The following is a 20,900-nucleotide window of genomic DNA, read 5'->3' on the forward strand; positions in this document are numbered from 1 at the left end:
CAGTGAGATGTAACCAATCAGAGATGCTGTAGGTCAGGCCTATACTCTACACAGACCAGTGAGATGTAACCAATCAGAGATGCTGTAGGTCAGGCCTATACTCTACACAGACCAGTGAGATGTAACCAATCAGAGATGCTGTAGGTCAGGCCTATACTCTACACAGGCCAGTGAGATGTAACCAATCAGAGATGCAGTAGGTCAGGCCTATACTCTACACAGACCAGTGAGATGTAACCAATCAGAGATGCAGTAGGTCAGGCCTATACTCTACACAGACCAGTGAGATGTAACCAATCAGAGATGCAGTAGGTCAGGCCTATACTCTACACAGACCAGTGAGATGTAACCAATCAGAGCTGCAGTAGGTCAGGCCTATACTCTACACAGACCAGTGAGATGTAACCAATCAGAGCTGCAATAGGCCTTTTTGCAAATAGACCATTACCATATATGGATCTGTGTCATTGACTTTGAACTGGACTGTGTTTACAGTATGAGCGGTCGTGAGTAGATGCACTTGTCTGGAGATCAAGCGAGAGCTGCATGTAGCCACGTGTGCACAGTTATAGATCATTTGTAGTCACCAATGGGGTAGTGATTGCTTCCTACGAGAGCACAAAACGTGGACTTTTCTAAGCATCTTTGAAAAGCGAGTTGGATGAAGAGCTTTTTCTTTTGTCTTAAAGGGGCAGTGTTTTATTTTTTATTTTTTGGGTTGTTGTATAAACTAAGTAGCCAATAGGCAGAGGGGAGCATAATTTGTCTGATTCTCTGTAATAATGGTATGGGAATAATAATGCATTTTATTTTGTAAAGTGGTTTCTTGTCAAACAACATTTTCAATCACATCCTTATCTGGAGGACATGTGGATAAACAGGTTTATGTAAAGCCCTGCAGGTTTATTTCTAAAGTCTCATGGAATGTAGGCCTACATTGAACACCACACATTGGCTGTTACTGTAGGCTGAATGATAGAACAGCTATTTCCATGTTAAAATGTTATGAGGTACATTTTCTCCATAGTTTTTTATGGTAGACCACTCTGTTAGACCTACATTGTGATCAAATAGCCACAGTAGCCTAGTTGATGGCTGTCTTAAACTATAGCTTAGAGCGTGTACAGCCTTAGTGTTCACAATAAAAGCGCACTGGAAGACGCTCAGAATTTTCACAACCTTTAAGTTTGCGCTCAGCAGACCGGAAATTTGCACAGTGCCGAAAAAAATGAGAGGGAACATTGGTGATGAGTACAATTTGTTGTCTTTATCTGCTGTGGTCTAGTACTGTGTTTTGCTAGCTAGGACCATCTACTTTAAGTGTTGCCTGTTCCCCCAATGTCCTACTTAGTGTGTGAACTGCTGACTGATCATAATTTGCAGTTAGTTGTTGACACATCACCCAGGATTAAGGAGCAGGGCAATTTGTTAATATTGTTGTGTTGGTAATCAGGATCAAGGGGCGGGGCAATGTGTTACTGTTGTTGTGTTGGTAATCAGAGGCTGTATTGGAGGGGAAGTGGTTTCACCTCTCCTAGGCAATCAGTAATTAGTACAGGGAGCTGTGCTCTCCACCTCTGCTAGATAATTAGGAATTATTTTTAGTACTTCAGTCTCCCCTGGTTTCTCAGCGGTGGTCGTGTAAGCGGTGGTCGTGTCAGCAAAACTAAGACCGTCTTCGAGGAAGGTTCCACACCACTCTCTCACTTGAGAATCTTACCTAGTTATTTTCTGATGATCTCATGTTGCTCTTTTGTAGCTTTGTCAACTCTGTGTGTTTTCTAAACCTGTTCACTCTTTTCCCTGTAGGCTTTATAGATGCTCCCCACCCCTTGGCTGCAACTCTTCTAATTTAGTTCACCGCTGGTGCCTTTTTGGGAACTGCCCTTCAGACCGTTGACTTTTTGGCCCTGATGGAGACATGGATCACCCCAGAGAACACTGCTACTTCAGCTGCTCTCTCTTCATCTCACTATGTTTCTCTCATAGTCTGAGAGCATCTGGTTGTCACGGTGATGGCACAGGGCTACTCATTTCTCCTAAGTGGAGATTACCTCTTTTTTCTGGCTGTGACATACTGTCACTTGTCCACTCAAACTTAACATTGTTGTCATCTATCTCTCACCAGGTGCCCTTGGAGAGTTCCTCAATGACACCTTGACACCTTGGAGAGGTGACGATGGCTTACCGCTCTTAGTACTCTGTGACTTCAACCGCTCACCGCTCTTAGTACTCGGTGACTTCAACCGCTCACCGCTCTTAGTACTCGTAGACTTCAACCGCTCACCGCTCTTAGTACTCGGTGACTTCAACCGCTCACCGCTCTTAGTACTCGGTGACTTCAACCGCTTACCGCTCTTAGTACTCGGTGACTTCAACCGCTCACCGTTCTTAGTACTCGGTGACTTCAACCGCTTACCGCTCTTAGTACTCGGTGACTTCAACCGCTCACCGCTCTTAGTACTCTGTGACTTCAACCGCTCACCGCTCTTAGTACTCGGTGACTTCAACCGCTCACCGCTCTTAGTACTCGGTGACTTCAACCGCTCACCGCTCTTAGTACTCGGTGACTTCAACCGCTCACCGCTCTTAGTACTCGGTGACTTCAACCGCTCACCGCTCTTAGTACTGGTGACTTCAACCGCTCACCGCTCTTAGTACTCGGTGACTTCAACCGCTCACCGCTCTTAGTACTGGTGACTTCAACCGCTCACCGCTCTTAGTACTCGGTGACTTCAACCGCTCACCGCTCTTAGTACTCGGTGACTTCAACCGCTCACCGCTCTTAGTACTCGGTGACTTCAACCGCTCACCGCTCTTAGTACTCGGTGACTTCAACCGCTCACCGCTCTTAGTACTCGGTGACTTCAACCGCTCACCGCTCTTAGTACTCGGTGACTTCAACCGCTCACCGCTCTTAGTACTCGGTGACTTCAACCGCTCACCGCTCTTAGTACTCGGTGACTTCAACCGCCACCGCTCTTAGTACTGGTGACTTCAACCGCTCACCGCTCTTAGTACTCGGTGACTTCAACCGCTCACCGCTCTTAGTACTCGGTGACTTCAACCGCTCACCGCTCTTAGTACTCGGTGACTTCAACCGCTCACCGCTCTTAGTACTGTGACTTCAACCGCTCACCGCTCTTAGTACGGTGACTTCAACCGCTCACCGCTCTTAGTACTCGGTGACTTCAACCGCTCACCGCTCTTAGTACTCTGTGACTTCAACCGCTCACCGCTCTTAGTACTCGGTGACTTCAACCGCTCACCGCTCTTAGTACGCTCACCGCTCTTAGTACTCGGTGACTTCAACCGCTCACCGCTCTTAGTACTCGGTGACTTCAACCGCTCACCGCTCTTAGTACTCGGTGACTTCAACCGCTCACCGCTCTTAGTACTCGGTGACTTCAACCGCTCACCGCTCTTAGTACTCGGTGACTTCAACCGCTCACCGCTCTTAGTACTCGGTGACTTCAACCGCTCACCGCTCTTAGTACTCGGTGACTTCAACCGCTCACCGCTCTTAGTACTCGGTGACTTCAACCGCTCACCGCTCTTAGTACTGGTGACTTCAACCGCTCACCGCTCTTAGTACTGGTGACTTCAACCGCTCACCGCTCTTAGTACTCGGTGACTTCAACCGCTCACCGCTCTTAGTACTGTGACTTCAACCGCCACCGCTCTTAGTACTGGTGATTTCAACCGCCACCGCTCTTAGTACTCGGTGACTTCAACCGCTCACCGCTCTTAGTACTCGGTGACTTCAACCGCCACCGCTCTTAGTACTCGGTGACTTCAACCGCTCACCGCTCTTAGTACTGGTGACTTCAACCGCTCACCGCTCTTAGTACTGGTGACTTCAACCGCTCACCGCTCTTAGTACTCGGTGACTTCAACCGCTCACCGCTCTTAGTACTCGGTGACTTCAACCGCTCACCGCTCTTAGTACTCGGTGACTTCAACCGCTCACCGCTCTTAGTACTCTAACCGGTGACTTCAACCGCTCACCGCTCTTAGTACTCGGTGACTTCAACCGCTCACCGCTCTTAGTACTCGGTGACTTCAACCGCTCACCGCTCTTAGTACTCGGTGACTTCAACCGCTCACCGCTCTTAGTACTGTGACTTCAACCGCTCACCGCTCTTAGTACTCGGTGACTTCAACCGCTCACCGCTCTTAGTACTCGGTGACTTCAACCGCTCACCGCTCTTAGTACTCGGTGACTTCAACCGCTCACCGCTCTTAGTACTCGGTGACTTCAACCGCTCACCGCTCTTAGTACTCGGTGATTTCAACCGCTCACCGCTCTTAGTACTCGGTGACTTCAACCGCTCACCGCTCTTAGTACTCGGTGACTTCAACCGCTCACCGCTCTTAGTACTCGGTGACTTCAACCGCTCACCGCTCTTAGTACTGTGACTTCAACCGCTCACCGCTCTTAGTACTCGGTGACTTCAACCGCTCACCGCTCTTAGTACTCGGTGACTTCAACCGCTCACCGCTCTTAGTACTCGGTGACTTCAACCGCTCACCGCTCTTAGTACTGGTGACTTCAACCGCTCACCGCTCTTAGTACTCGGTGACTTCAACCGCTCACCGCTCTTAGTACTCGGTGACTTCAACCGCCACCGCTCTTAGTACTGGTGACTTCAACCGCTCACCGCTCTTAGTACTGGTGACTTCAACCGCCACCGCTCTTAGTACTGTGACTTCAACCGCTCACCGCTCTTAGTACTCGGTGACTTCAACCGCTCACCGCTCTTAGTACTGGTGACTTCAACCGCTCACCGCTCTTAGTACTGTGACTTCAACCGCTCACCGCTCTTAGTACTCGGTGACTTCAACCGCTCACCGCTCTTAGTACTGTGACTTCAACCGCTCACCGCTCTTAGTACTGGTGACTTCAACCGCTCACCGCTCTTAGTACTCGGTGACTTCAACCGCTCACCGCTCTTAGTACTCGGTGACTTCAACCGCTCACCGCTCTTAGTACTCGGTGACTTCAACCGCTCACCGCTCTTAGTACTCGGTGACTTCAACCGCTCACCGCTCTTAGTACTCGGTGACTTCAACCGCCACCGCTCTTAGTACTCGGTGACTTCAACCGCTCACCGCTCTTAGTACGGTGACTTCAACCGCTCACCGCTCTTAGTACTGTGACTTCAACCGCTCACCGCTCTTAGTACTCGGTGACTTCAACCGCTCACCGCTCTTAGTACTGGTGACTTCAACCGCCACCGCTCTTAGTACTGGTGATTTCAACCGCTCACCGCTCTTAGTACTCGGTGACTTCAACCGCCACCGCTCTTAGTACTGGTGACTTCAACCGCTCACCGCTCTTAGTACTCGGTGACTTCAACCGCTCACCGCTCTTAGTACTCGTGACTTCAACCGCCACCGCTCTTAGTACTCGGTGACTTCAACCGTCACCGCTCTTAGTACTGGTGACTTCAACCGCCACCGCTCTTAGTACTGTGACTTCAACCGCCACCGCTCTTAGTACTCGGTGACTTCAACCGCTCACCGCTCTTAGTACTCGGTGACTTCAACCGCTCACCGCTCTTAGTACTGGTGACTTCAACCGCTCACCGCTCTTAGTACGCTCACCGCTCTTAGTACTCGGTGATTTCAACCGCTCACCGCTCTTAGTACTGGTGACTTCAACCGCCACCGCTCTTAGTACTGGTGACTTCAACCGCTCACCGCTCTTAGTACTCGGTGACTTCAACCGCCACCGCTCTTAGTACTGGTGACTTCAACCGCTCACCGCTCTTAGTACTCGGTGACTTCAACCGCTCACCGCTCTTAGTACTGTGACTTCAACCGCTCACCGCTCTAGTACTGGTGACTTCAACCGCCACCGCTCTTAGTACTGGTGACTTCAACCGCCACCGCTCTTAGTACTCGGTGACTTCAACCGCTCACCGCTCTTAGTACTGTGACTTCAACCGCCACCGCTTAGTACTCGGTGACTTCAACCGCTCACCGCTCTTAGTACTCGGTGATTTCAACCGTCACCGCTCTTAGTACTGGTGACTTCAACCGCTCACCGCTCTTAGTACTCGGTGACTTCAACCGCTCACCGCTCTTAGTACTCGGTGACTTCAACCGCTCACCGCTCTTAGTACTCGGTGACTTCAACCGCTCACCGCTCTTAGTACTGGTGACTTCAACCGCTCACCGCTCTTAGTACTGTAGACTTCAACCGCTCACCGCTCTTAGTACTCGTAGACTTCAACCGCTCACCGCTCTTAGTACTGTGACTTCAACCGCTCACCGCTCTTAGTACTGGTGATTTCAACCGCTCACCGCTCTTAGTACTCGGTGACTTCAACCGCTCACCGCTCTTAGTACTGGTGACTTCAACCGCCACCGCTCTTAGTACTGGTGACTTTCAACCGCTCACCGCTCTTAGTACTGTGACTTCAACCGTCACTTAGTACGCTCACCGCTCTTAGTACTCGGTGACTTCAACCGCTCACCGCTCTTAGTACTGTGACTTCAACCGCCGCTCACCGCTCTTAGTACTCGGTGACTTCAACCGCTCACCGCTCTTAGTACTCGGTGACTTCAACCGCTCACCGCTCTTAGTACGGTGACTTCAACCGCTCACCGCTCTTAGTACTGGTGACTTCAACCGCTCACCGCTCTTAGTACTCGGTGACTTCAACCGCTCACCGCTCTTAGTACTCGGTGACTTCAACCGCTCACCGCTCTTAGTACTCGGTGACTTCAACCGCTCACCGCTCTTAGTACTCGGTGACTTCAACCGCTCACCGCTCTTAGTACTCGGTGATTTCAACCGCTCACCGCTCTTAGTACTGGTGACTTCAACCGCTCACCGCTCTTAGTACTCGGTGACTTCAACCGCTCACCGCTCTTAGTACTCGGTGACTTCAACCGCTCACCGCTCTTAGTACTGGTGACTTCAACCGTCACCGCTCTTAGTACTCGGTGACTTCAACCGCTCACCGCTCTTAGTACTGGTGATTTCAACCGCTCACCGCTCTTAGTACTCGGTGACTTCAACCGCTCACCGCTCTTAGTACTGGTGACTTCAACCGCTCACCGCTCTTAGTACTCGGTGACTTCAACCGCCACCGCTCTTAGTACCGGTGACTTCAACCGCTCACCGCTCTTAGTACTGGTGACTTCAACCGCTCACCGCTCTTAGTACTGGTGACTTCAACCGCTCACCGCTCTTAGTACCGGTGACTTCAACCGCTCACCGCTCTTAGTACTCGGTGACTTCAACCGCTCACCGCTCTTAGTAGTACTTAGACTGTTCAACCGCTCACCGCTCTTAGTACTCGGTGACTTCAACCGCTCACCGCTCTTAGTACTCGGTGACTTCAACCGCTCACCGCTCTTAGTACTCGGTGACTTCAACCGCTCACCGCTCTTAGTACTCGGTGACTTCAACCGCTCACCGCTCTTAGTACTCGGTGACTTCAACCGCTCACCGCTCTTAGTACTCGGTGACTTCAACCGCTCACCGCTCTTAGTACTCGGTGACTTCAACCGCTCACCGCTCTTAGTACTCGGTGACTTCAACCGCTCACCGCTCTTAGTACTCGGTGACTTCAACCGCTCACCGCTCTTAGTACGCTCACCGCTCTTAGTACTCGGTGACTTCAACCGCTCACCGCTCTTAGTACTCGGTGACTTCAACCGCTCACCGCTCTTAGTACTCGGTGACTTCAACCGCTCACCGCTCTTAGTACTGTGACTTCAACCGCCACCGCTCTTAGTACTGGTGACTTCAACCGCTCACCGCTCTTAGTACTCGGTGACTTCAACCGCTCACCGCTCTTAGTACTGGTGACTTCAACCGCTCACCGCTCTTAGTACTGTGATTTCAACCGCCACCGCTCTTAGTACTGGTGATTTCAACCGCTCACCGCTCTTAGTACTGGTGACTTCAACCGCTCACCGCTCTTAGTACTCGGTGACTTCAACCGCCACCGCTCTTAGTACTCGGTGACTTCAACCGCTCACCGCTCTTAGTACTGTGACTTCAACCGCTCACCGCTCTTAGTACTCGGTGACTTCAACCGCTCACCGCTCTTAGTACTCGGTGATTTCAACCGCTCACCGCTCTTAGTACTCGGTGATTTCAACCGCTCACCGCTCTTAGTACTGGTGACTTCAACCGCTCACCGCTCTTAGTACTGGTGATTTCAACCGCTCACCGCTCTTAGTACTCGGTGATTTCAACCGCTCACCGCTCTTAGTACTCGGTGACTTCAACCGCTCACCGCTCTTAGTACACGCTCTTAGTACTCGGTGACTTCAACCGCTCACCGCTCTTAGTACTCGGTGACTTCAACCGCTCACCGCTCTTAGTACTCGGTGACTTCAACCGCTCACCGCTCTTAGTACTGGTGACTTCAACCGCTCAACGCTCTTAGTACTGTGACTTCAACCGCTCACCGCTCTTAGTACTCGGTGACTTCAACCGCTCACCGATCTTAGTACTGTGACTTCAACCGCTCACCGATCTTAGTACTGTGACTTCAACCGCCACCGCTCTTAGTACTCGGTGACTTCAACCGCTCACCGCTCTTAGTACTCGGTGACTTCAACCGCTCACCGCTCTTAGTACTCGGTGACTTCAACCGCTCACCGCTCTTAGTACTCGGTGACTTCAACCGCCACCGCTCTTAGTACTCGGTGACTTCAACCGCTCACCGCTCTTAGTACGGTGACTTCAACCGCTCACCGCTCTTAGTACTCGGTGATTTCAACCGCTCACCGCTCTTAGTACTGTGACTTCAACCGCCACCGCTCTTAGTACTCGGTGACTTCAACCGCTCACCGCTCTTAGTACTCGGTGACTTCAACCGCTCACCGCTCTTAGTACTCGGTGACTTCAACCGCTCACCGCTCTTAGTACTCGGTGACTTCAACCGCTCACCGCTCTTAGTACGCTCACCGCTCTTAGTACTCGGTGACTTCAACCGCTCACCGCTCTTAGTACTCGGTGACTTCAACCGCTCACCGCTCTTAGTACTGGTGACTTCAACCGCTCACCGCTCTTAGTACTCGGTGACTTCAACCGCTCACCGCTCTTAGTACTCGGTGACTTCAACCGCTCACCGCTCTTAGTACTCGGTGACTTCAACCGCTCACCGCTCTTAGTACTCGGTGACTTCAACCGCTCACCGCTCTTAGTACTCGGTGACTTCAACCGCTCACCGCTCTTAGTACTCGGTGACTTCAACCGCTCACCGCTCTTAGTACTCGGTGACTTCAACCGCTCACCGCTCTTAGTACTCGGTGACTTCAACCGCTCACCGCTCTTAGTACTCGGTGACTTCAACCGCTCACCGCTCTTAGTACTCGGTGACTTCAACCGCTCACCGCTCTTAGTACTCGGTGACTTCAACCGCTCATCGCTCTTAGTACTCGGTGACTTCAACCGCTCACCGCTCTTAGTACTCGGTGACTTCAACCGCTCACCGCTCTTAGTACTCGGTGACTTCAACCGCTCACCGCGCTTAGTACTCGGTGACTTCAACCGCCACCGCTCTTAGTACTCGGTGACTTCAACCTCCTGATGTCTGCCTTTGCTAAGTTTCTTTGCAACTGTCTCTTCCCCTCTTGACCTCACCCTTTCCCAGAAGCCTCCAACTCACAAGGACTGCATCTCAGTGCAAGAGGTGTCAACAGTCCCTGGTTCGAATCCAGGCTGTATCACATCCAGCTGTGATTGGGATTCCAATAGGGCGGCACACATTTGGCCACAGTAGGCAGTCATAGTAAATAAGAATTTGTTCTTAACTGACTTGCCTAGTTAAAAAACTACTTTGTTTCCTTTTCTCCAACCCTTAGCCCCTAACCAGATGGTCAAGCGCCATCGCAATCTTTGCTCGCTCTCCCACTACTCTATCCTATGATCTCTGCCTTCTGATAAATTCTTCTCCCTCCTGTCTCCTGATTTTTGCCTCTTTGACTCAACTCCTTTCCTCCTGGCCAGCTCGGCCCTCCCCTCCTGCTCCGTGGCTGAGTGAGGTTGATGACATCCGCTCCTCATTCACTATTGGGACCAGTGGACTCTACACCACCTCTTCTCCCCTCTCTCCAGATGAGGTCCTGCAACTAGTGAGGTCTGGCCATACAACAACCTGCCAGGTTGACCCCATCCCCTCTGTTCTCCAGACCATCTCTGGAGGCCTTCTCTCTTTTTTCTCCCATCAACTCTTCCCTGGCTGCGTGAACTCATCTGACGTCAAACTATAGGCCTGTGTCCCTCCTTTTCTTTCTCTGTTCTCATCCTCCTAGATCTATCCGCTGCCTTCGACACCGTGAACCATCAGATCCTCCTCTCCACCCTCTCAGGGCTGGTCGGCTCAGGCTCTATCAGATCCTCCTCTCCACCCTCTCAGGGCTGGGCGTCTCAGGCTCTATCAGATCCTCCTCTCCACCCTCTCAGGGCTGGTCGTCTCAGGCTCTATCAGATCCTCCTCTCCACCCTCTCAGGGCTGGGCGTCTCAGGCTCTATCAGATCCTCCTCTCCACCCTCTCAGGGCTGGTCGTCTCAGGCTCTATCAGATCCTCCTCTCCACCCTCTCAGGGCTGGGTGTCTTAGGCTCTATCAGATCCTCCTCTCCACCCTCTCAGGGCTGGGTGTCTCAGGCTCTATCAGGCTCTATTAGATCCTCCTCTCCACCCTCTCAGGGATGGGCACAGTGTTGCCCTCCCAGAGTACAAAGAACCTTGGTGTGACCCTGGACAACACCCTGTTCTCTGCAAACATCAAAGCAGTGACCCGCTCCTGCAGGTTCAGGCTCTACAACATCCGTAGAGTACGACCCTACCTCACACAGGAAGCAGTGCAGGTCGTAATCTAGGCACTTGTCATCTCCCGTTTGGATTACTGCAACTCGCTGTTGTCAGGGCTCCCCGCTTGTGTCATCAAACCCTGCAACTAATCCAGAACGCTGCAGCCCTCCTGGTTTCTCCAACGTCACCCCGCTCTTCCACACACCAAGAGGAACTGTCCCTCCCTACCTTCAGGCTATGCTCAAACCCAACACCCCACTCAGTTCTGCCACCTCTGGTCTCTTGGCCCCTACGGGAGGGCAGGTCCTGCTCGGCCCAGTCCAAACTCTTCTCGGTTCTCGCACCCCTGCAGTTAGGACATCAGAGTCCCTGCCCATCTTCTGAAAGCATCTTAATTAATCCCTCACCTCGACCTCACCTTAACCCCCCCCGGTATGTTCTGGACTGGGAGACCGTGAAGAGAGCTCTGGTGGCTTGTCTTGTGGGGTATGCATGGGTGTCTGAGCTGTGTGCTAGTAGTTTAAACAGACAGCTTCATGCATTCAACATGTCAATACTTCTCACAAATACAAGTAGTGATGAAGTCAATCTCTGATAACGTGAAAAGTTGCAGTCTAACAAGATGCTCCCACAATCTCTGATAATGTGAAAAGTTGCAGTCTAACAAGATGCTCCCACAATCTCTGATAATGTGAAAAGTTGCAGTCTAACAAGATGCTCCCACAATCTCTGATAATGTGAAAAGTTGCAGTCTAACAAGATGCTCCCACAATCTCTGATAATGTGAAAAGTTGCAGTCTAACAAGATGCTCCCACAATCTCTGATAATGTGAAAAGTTGCAGTCTAACAAGATGCTCCCACAATCTCTGATAATGTGAAAAGTTGCAGTCTAACAAGATGCTCCCACAATCTCTGATAATGTGCAAAGTTGCAGTCTAACAAGATGCTCCCACAATCTCTGATAATGTGAAAAGTTGCAGTCTAACAAGATGCTCCCACAATCTCTGATAATGTGAAAAGTTGCAGTCTAACAAGATGCTCCCACAATCTCTGATAATGTGAAAAGTTGCAGTCTAACAAGATGCTCCCACAATCTCTGATAATGTGAAAAGTTGCAGTCTAACAAGATGCTCCCACAATCTCTGATAATGTGAAAAGTTGCAGTCTAACAAGATGCTCCCACAATCTCTGATAATGTGAAAAGTTGCAGTCTAACAAGATGCTCCCACAATCTCTGATAATGTGAAAAGTTGCAGTCTAACAAGATGCTCCCACAATCTCTGATAATGTGAAAAGTTGCAGTCTAACAAGATGCTCCCACAATCTCTGATAATGTGAAAAGTTGCAGTCTAACAAGATGCTCCCACAATCTCTGATAATGTGAAAAGTTGCAGTCTAACAAGATGCTCCCACAATCTTTCTATTATACATTTTTTCTCAGCCAATCATCAGTCAATTGTTTTAAGTGTCACACATGTTGAATGTCCTTCCCTATAACTGTGCTGAAAATCTATTAATTTGATTAAAAAAAAATGTAATAAAAATATTTACTCATTGTTGGTAACAGTGATTAGTCTGCTGTTTGAGTCAGCATCAAGGGTGCTTTGCTATTCTTGGGAATGACTTTTGATTCCCTCCAAATAGGAGTGGCTATCTTCCAAGCTGTCAGACCCCGGTGGCATTTCTGATAGACCTCTTCCACACTCACTTTACATAATCCGGTCAGTTATACATGTTGGTTCAGAATTAGTTGTTGGCATTTTGTGCCTAAATTTGCTTGTCTTGCCAATGAAAAAATCATTTTGTGACGAATGAGCCGTCTGATTCAATGAATGATGGAGCCGCTTTGTTTGCCCAAGGTTTCATTGGTGCTTTTCACTGTCATTCTCTTTGTAATTTATCTTTTTCATAGGGATTCTTCTTTTTGCTTAGTCACATGATTTCTCAATTTGCAGTATGTATAACGATCAGCTGTGTTATATATATATATATATCCTTATACGATCAGCTGTGTTATATATATATATATCCTTATTTGCCATTCCTTTTGCCTCATCCCTCTCAAACATGTTTCAATTCCTCTTTAATCCAAGGGGATAAAAAAAAATCAGAGTCATTTTCTTAATGGGTTTATGCTTATTAGTAACTTCAATAAGCAATTTCATAAATGTGTCAAGTATGGTGTCTGGTTGCTCCTCATTACAGACCAGCTAATATTCTTTACAGGAATCACTACAACACCTTTTATACGCTTGCTGTTTGGGGTTTTAGGCTGGGTTTCTGTATAAGCACTTTGTGACATCTGCTTATGTAAAAAAAGGCTTTATAAAAAAATGTATTTGATACATTAGGCCCAGCCTTTAAAACTTTGGTTTTCTAGATATGATAGGTATGATATGATAATCACTACATCCTATGGATCTGGATACTGCTTGCCTTGCCCGACTCATGCCTCTCCCTTGAGATGAATGCGCTAGCCAAGGTTACCCCAGCTTCAGGCCTATTACCTACGGATGTTGCTGTTCCAGCCCGGTCCCAATTCTAGTGACCCGCTGGTACCAACCGCACCACTGGTTTTACACTCTGCAGCCGACAGCTGGGGTGGGAGAAACCTTTATTAAAAAACCACTCAGCGAGATGTCTAGCTCGGGGGTAGGGCGACCCATAGTTCATCAGGCTCTAGACTGTTTCCCCTCGGCAACGGTTATCATTAAATATTAGTTTGACACCTACGGGTACACATCACCCTTCATCTGTGGACCTGGAGTTACTCAACGTAATGGGACCTAGTGTCCTACAAAAACAAGAAGGTATCGTTACCGTGTCAGCCTCAGCGTAACATCCTAAAACATTTCTACGTTTCCCATTGGTAGAAAGACAGAGGAACCCTCTAGTTCAGTCAGCCTGACTGGTTAGGGTCAACAAGATTGTTCTGTGAGAAATCCACTTTCTTTTTGTTATTCAAGCAAAGCCCTTTACACTTTACTGTCTCTTCTAGAGGAAATGTGTTCCTCCTAAAGAAGAATACGAAAGATATGTCCCCTGGCCCTGAGAAGGCCTGACTCACCGCTCTTAGTACTCGGTGACTTCAACCGCTCACCGCTCTTAGTACTCGGTGACTTCAACCGCTCACCGCTCTTAGTACTCGGTGACTTCAACCGCTCACCGCTCTTAGTACTCGGTGACTTCAACCGCTCACCGCTCTTAGTACTGTGACTTCAACCGCTTACCGCTCTTAGTACTCGGTGACTTCAACCGCTCACCGCTCTTAGTACTCGGTGACTTCAACCGCTCACCGCTCTTAGTACTCGGTGACTTCAACCGCTCACCGCTCTTAGTACTCGGTGACTTCAACCGCTCACCGCTCTTAGTACTCGGTGACTTCAACCGCTCACCGCTCTTAGTACTCGGTGACTTCAACCGCTCACCGCTCTTAGTACTCGGTGACTTCAACCGCTCACCGCTCTTAGTACTCGGTGACTTCAACCGCTCACCGCTCTTAGTACTCGGTGACTTCAACCGCTCACCGCGCTTAGTACTCGGTGACTTCAACCGCTCACCGCTCTTAGTACTCGGTGACTTCAACCTCCTGATGTCTGCCTTTGCTAAGTTTCTTTGCAACTGTCTCTTCCCCTCTTGACCTCACCCTTTCCCAGAAGCCTCCAACTCACAAGGACTGCATCTCAGTGCAAGAGGTGTCAACAGTCCCTGGTTCGAATCCAGGCTGTATCACATCCAGCTGTGATTGGGATTCCAATAGGGCGGCACACATTTGGCCACAGTAGGCAGTCATAGTAAATAAGAATTTGTTCTTAACTGACTTGCCTAGTTAAAAAACTACTTTGTTTCCTTTTCTCCAACCCTTAGCCCCTAACCAGATGGTCAAGCGCCATCGCAATCTTTGCTCGCTCTCCCACTACTCTATCCTATGATCTCTGCCTTCTGATAAATTCTTCTCCCTCCTGTCTCCTGATTTTGCCTCTTTGACTCAACTCCTTTCCTCCTGGCCAGCTCGGCCCTCCCTCCTGCTCCGTGGCTGAGTGAGGTTGATGACATCCGCTCCTCATTCACTATTGGGACCAGTGGACTCTACACCACCTCTTCTCCCCTCTCTCCAGATGAGGTCCTGCAACTAGTGAGGTCTGGCCATACAACAACCTGCCAGGTTGACCCCATCCCCTCTGTTCTCCAGACCATCTCTGGAGGCCTCTCTCTTTTCTCCCATCAACTCTTCCCTGGCTGCGTGAACTCATCTGACGTCAAACTATAGGCCTGTGTCCCTCCTTTTCTTTCTCTGTTCTCATCCTCCTAGATCTATCCGCTGCCTTCGACACCGTGAACCATCAGATCCTCCTCTCCACCCTCTCAGGGCTGGTCGGCTCAGGCTCTATCAGATCCTCCTCTCCACCCTCTCAGGGCTGGGCGTCTCAGGCTCTATCAGATCCTCCTCTCCACCCTCTCAGGGCTGGTCGTCTCAGGCTCTATCAGATCCTCCTCTCCACCCTCTCAGGGCTGGGCGTCTCAGGCTCTATCAGATCCTCCTCTCCACCCTCTCAGGGCTGGTCGTCTCAGGCTCTATCAGATCCTCCTCTCCACCCTCTCAGGGCTGGGTGTCTTAGGCTCTATCAGATCCTCCTCTCCACCCTCTCAGGGCTGGGTGTCTCAGGCTCTATCAGGCTCTATTAGATCCTCCTCTCCACCCTCTCAGGGATGGGCACAGTGTTGCCCTCCCAGAGTACAAAGAACCTTGGTGTGACCCTGGACAACACCCTGTTCTCTGCAAACATCAAAGCAGTGACCCGCTCCTGCAGGTTCAGGCTCTACAACATCCGTAGAGTACGACCCTACCTCACACAGGAAGCAGTGCAGGTCGTAATCTAGGCACTTGTCATCTCCCGTTTGGATTACTGCAACTCGCTGTTGTCAGGGCTCCCCGCTTGTGTCATCAAACCCCTGCAACTAATCCAGAACGCTGCAGCCCTCCTGGTTTCTCCAACGTCACCCCGCTCTTCCACACACCAAGAGGAACTGTCCCTCCCTACCTTCAGGCTATGCTCAAACCCAACACCCCACTCAGTTCTGCCACCTCTGGTCTCTTGGCCCCCTACGGGAGGGCAGGTCCTGCTCGGCCCAGTCCAAACTCTTCTCGGTTCTCGCACCCCTGCAGTTAGGACATCAGAGTCCCTGCCCATCTTCTGAAAGCATCTTAATTAATCCCTCACCTCGACCTCACCTTAACCCCCCCCGGTATGTTCTGGACTGGGAGACCGTGAAGAGAGCTCTGGTGGCTTGTCTTGTGGGGTATGCATGGGTGTCTGAGCTGTGTGCTAGTAGTTTAAACAGACAGCTTCATGCATTCAACATGTCAATACTTCTCACAAATACAAGTAGTGATGAAGTCAATCTCTGATAACGTGAAAAGTTGCAGTCTAACAAGATGCTCCCACAATCTCTGATAATGTGAAAAGTTGCAGTCTAACAAGATGCTCCCACAATCTCTGATAATGTGAAAAGTTGCAGTCTAACAAGATGCTCCCACAATCTCTGATAATGTGAAAAGTTGCAGTCTAACAAGATGCTCCCACAATCTCTGATAATGTGAAAAGTTGCAGTCTAACAAGATGCTCCCACAATCTCTGATAATGTGAAAAGTTGCAGTCTAACAAGATGCTCCCACAATCTCTGATAATGTGAAAAGTTGCAGTCTAACAAGATGCTCCCACAATCTCTGATAATGTGAAAAGTTGCAGTCTAACAAGATGCTCCCACAATCTCTGATAATGTGCAAAGTTGCAGTCTAACAAGATGCTCCCACAATCTCTGATAATGTGAAAAGTTGCAGTCTAACAAGATGCTCCCACAATCTCTGATAATGTGCAAAGTTGCAGTCTAACAAGATGCTCCCACAATCTCTGATAATGTGAAAAGTTGCAGTCTAACAAGATGCTCCCACAATCTCTGATAATGTGAAAAGTTGCAGTCTAACAAGATGCTCCCACAATCTCTGATAATGTGAAAAGTTGCAGTCTAACAAGATGCTCCCACAATCTCTGATAATGTGAAAAGTTGCAGTCTAACAAGATGCTCCCACAATCTCTGATAATGTGAAAAGTTGCAGTCTAACAAGATGCTCCCACAATCTCTGATAATGTGAAAAGTTGCAGTCTAACAAGATGCTCCCACAATCTCTGATAATGTGAAAAGTTGCAGTCTAACAAGATGCTCCCACAATCTTTCTATTATACATTTTTTCTCAGCCAATCATCAGTCAATTGTTTTAAGTGTCACACATGTTGAATGTCCTTCCCTATAACTGTGCTGAAAATCTATTAATTTGATTAAAAAAAAATGTAATAAAAATATTTACTCATTGTTGGTAACAGTGATTAGTCTGCTGTTTGAGTCAGCATCAAGGGTGCTTTGCTATTCTTGGGAATGACTTTTGATTCCCTCCAAATAGGAGTGGCTATCTTCCAAGCTGTCAGACCCCGGTGGCATTTCTGATAGACCTCTTCCACACTCACTTTACATAATCCGGTCAGTTATACATGTTGGTTCAGAATTAGTTGTTGGCATTTTGTGCCTAAATTTGCTTGTCTTGCCAATGAAAAAAATCATTTTGTGACGAATGAGCCGTCTGATTCAATGAATGATGGAGCCGCTTTGTTTGCCCAAGGTTTCATTGGTGCTTTTCACTGTCATTCTCTTTGTAATTTATCTTTTTCATAGGGATTCTTCTTTTTGCTTAGTCACATGATTTCTCAATTTGCAGTATGTATAACGATCAGCTGTGTTATATATATATATATATCCTTATACGATCAGCTGTGTTATATATATATATATCCTTATTTGCCATTCCTTTTGCCTCATCCCTCTCAAACATGTTTCAATTCCTCTTTAATCCAAGGGGATAAAAAAAAATCAGAGTCATTTTCTTAATGGGTTTATGCTTATTAGTAACTTCAATAAGCAATTTCATAAATGTGTCAAGTATGGTGTCTGGTTGCTCCTCATTACAGACCAGCTAATATTCTTTACAGGAATCACTACAACACCTTTTATACGCTTGCTGTTTGGGGTTTTAGGCTGGGTTTCTGTATAAGCACTTTGTGACATCTGCTTATGTAAAAAAAGGCTTTATAAAAAAAAATGTATTTGATACATTAGGCCCAGCCTTTAAAACTTTGGTTTTCTAGATATGATAGGTATGATATGATAATCACTACATCCTATGGATCTGGATACTGCTTGCCTTGCCCGACTCATGCCTCTCCCTTGAGATGAATGCGCTAGCCAAGGTTACCCCAGCTTCAGGCCTATTACCTACGGATGTTGCTGTTCCAGCCCGGTCCCAATTCTAGTGACCCGCTGGTACCAACCGCACCACTGGTTTTACACTCTGCAGCCGACAGCTGGGGTGGGAGAAACCTTTATTAAAAAACCACTCAGCGAGATGTCTAGCTCGGGGGTAGGGCGACCCATAGTTCATCAGGCTCTAGACTGTTTCCCCTCGGCAACGGTTATCATTAAATATTAGTTTGACACCTACGGGTACACATCACCCTTCATCTGTGGACCTGGAGTTACTCAACGTAATGGGACCTAGTGTCCTACAAAAACAAGAAGGTATCGTTACCGTGTCAGCCTCAGCGTAACATCCTAAAACATTTCTACGTTTCCCATTGGTAGAAAGACAGAGGAACCCTCTAGTTCAGTCAGCCTGACTGGTTAGGGTCAACAAGATTGTTCTGTGAGAAATCCACTTTCTTTTTGTTATTCAAGCAAAGCCCTTTACACTTTACTGTCTCTTCTAGAGGAAATGTGTTCCTCCTAAAGAAGAATACGAAAGATATGTCCCCTGGCCCTGAGAAGGCCTGACTGGCAACGCTGGACTGGGCTGACTGCCTGTAACGACGAGCCCTGTCCCTCTGTGGGTAAAGAGCTTCTGATGTAACAGACTTCAACACCAATGTTCCAAAAGTTGAATGAAAAAACAACAGTAGCCGAAACCGCAAAAATAATAACCAAAAGCTCCTCTAAGCAAAATGACCATTCTAACCGTTAAACAATTACTTCTATACTGTCAATGAATCAATCAATCAAATGTATTTATATAGGCCTTCGTACATCAGCTGATATCTCAAAGTGCTGTACAGAAACCCAGCCTAAAACCCCAAACAGCAAGCAATGCAGGTGTAGAAGCACGGTGGCTAGGAAAAACTCCCTAGAAAGATCAGAACCTAGGAAGAAACCTAGAGAGGAACCAGGCTATGTGGGGTGGCCAGTCCTCTTCTGGCTGTGCCGGGTGGATATTATAACAGAACATGGCCAAGATGTTCAAACGTAGATGACCAGCAGGGTCAAATAGTAATAATCACAGTGGATCTAGAGGGTGCAACAAGTCAGCACCTCAGGAGTAAATGTCAGTTGGCTTTTCATAGCTGAGCGTTCAGTTAGTTAGAGACAGCAGGTGCGGTAGAGAGAGAGTCTAAAACAGCAGGTCCGGGACAAGGTAGCACGTACAGTGAACAGGTCAGGGTTCCATAGCCGCAGGCAGAACAGTTGAAACTGGAGCAGCAGCACGACCAGGTGGACTGGGGACAACAAGGAGTCATCATGTCAGGTAGTCCTGAGGCATGGTCCTAGGGCTCAGGTCCTCCGAGAGGGAGAGGGAGAGAATTAGAGTAAGCATACTTCATTTCACACAAGACACCGGATAAGACAGGAGAAATACTCCAGACATAACAAACTGACCCTAGACCCCTGTCATATTCCCCTACACAACTCCTCCCTCAAAACCGGTTACATCTGGTCCATACTGGACACCCCCTCACCAAACCCTCAGTCCTTGTTGCTCACGTTATCTTCCAGAAGGACGTCAAAAGAAGGAGGTTGGTAGAAGTTCATGTTTAATCACACTTCTCTCGGCCTCCGTTCTGGTAATTCCCCCGGCTCCACCTTTGACTCTGCTGATGCTGGTGTCGAAGGCGAAGGTCCTGTTTTACTTTCACAACGACTTCCTGCCTTTATGGCTTCCTGAATCAGCTGTATAGACCTCCGAATACAACAGGTGTAGACCTTACAGTGAAATGTTTACTTTCAAGCCCTTAAACAACAATGCAGTTAAATGAAAATACCTATTAAAAAAAAGTGAGCGATAAGAATAACAACTTATTGAAGAGCAGCATTAAATAACAATAGCGGGGAGAAATACAGGGGAGGGTGGGGGGCAATGCAAATAGTCTGGGTAGCCGTTTGATTAGCTGTTCAGGAGTCTTGTGGCTTGGGGGTAGAAGCTGTTCAGGAGTCTTGTGGCTTGGGGGTAGAAGCTGTTCAGGAGTCTTGTGGCTTGGGGGTAGAAGCTGTTCAGGAGTCTTGTGGCTTGGGGGTAGAAGCTGTTCAGGAGTCTTATGGCTTGGGGGGTAGAAGCTGTTCAGGAGTCTTGTGGCTTGGGGGTAGAAGCTGTTCAGGAGTCTTGTGGCTTGGGGGTAGAAGCTGTTCTGGAGCCTCTTGGACCTAGACTTGCTTGCCGTGCGGTAGCAGAGAGAACAGTCTATGACTAGGGTGGCTGGTGTAATTGACCATTTTTAGGGCCTTCCTCTGACACCGCCTGGTATAGAGGTCCTGGATGGCAGGCTTTGCCCCGGTGATGTACTGAGCTGTACGCATTACCCTCTATAGTGCCTTGCGGTCGGAGTCCGAGCAATTGCCATACCAGGCGGTGATGCAACCTGTCAGGGTCAGGATGCTCTCGATGTTGCAGCTGTAGAACCTTTTGAGGAGCTGAGGACCAATGCCAAATCTTTTCAGTCTCCTGAGGGGGAATAGGTTTTGTCGTGCCCTCTTCACGACTGTCTTGGTGTGCTCAGCAGGAGTGAGGGTTACATCCAAACCTCGGGTCACCACATTCTTTAGGGCAGATTTCTTTAGCATTAGTAAAGATGTGATCAATACGTGGATGATGTCGTTATTATGTTGTTTGTAACTACCTTGGTAGGTTGACTGATAACCTGAACCAGGTTGCAGGAACTGGCTACAGTTGGAAGAGTTTTCGTTGAGTGGGCAGCTTGATGAAAGCCAGTCAATATTTAAAATCACCCAGAAAATATAC

General features: G+C 48.6%; 1 protein-coding gene across 1 annotated transcript in view; it reads left to right on the top strand.

Moving 5' to 3' along the window:
* The window catches only part of zbtb47b (zinc finger and BTB domain containing 47b), a 149,752-nt gene that overhangs the window by 125,303 nt on the left and 3,549 nt on the right, over nucleotides 1-20,900 (top strand).

The sequence above is a fragment of the Oncorhynchus nerka genome, linkage group LG6 (assembly GCF_034236695.1).
Source record: "Oncorhynchus nerka isolate Pitt River linkage group LG6, Oner_Uvic_2.0, whole genome shotgun sequence".
Classification (NCBI taxonomy): Eukaryota; Metazoa; Chordata; class Actinopteri; order Salmoniformes; family Salmonidae; genus Oncorhynchus; species Oncorhynchus nerka.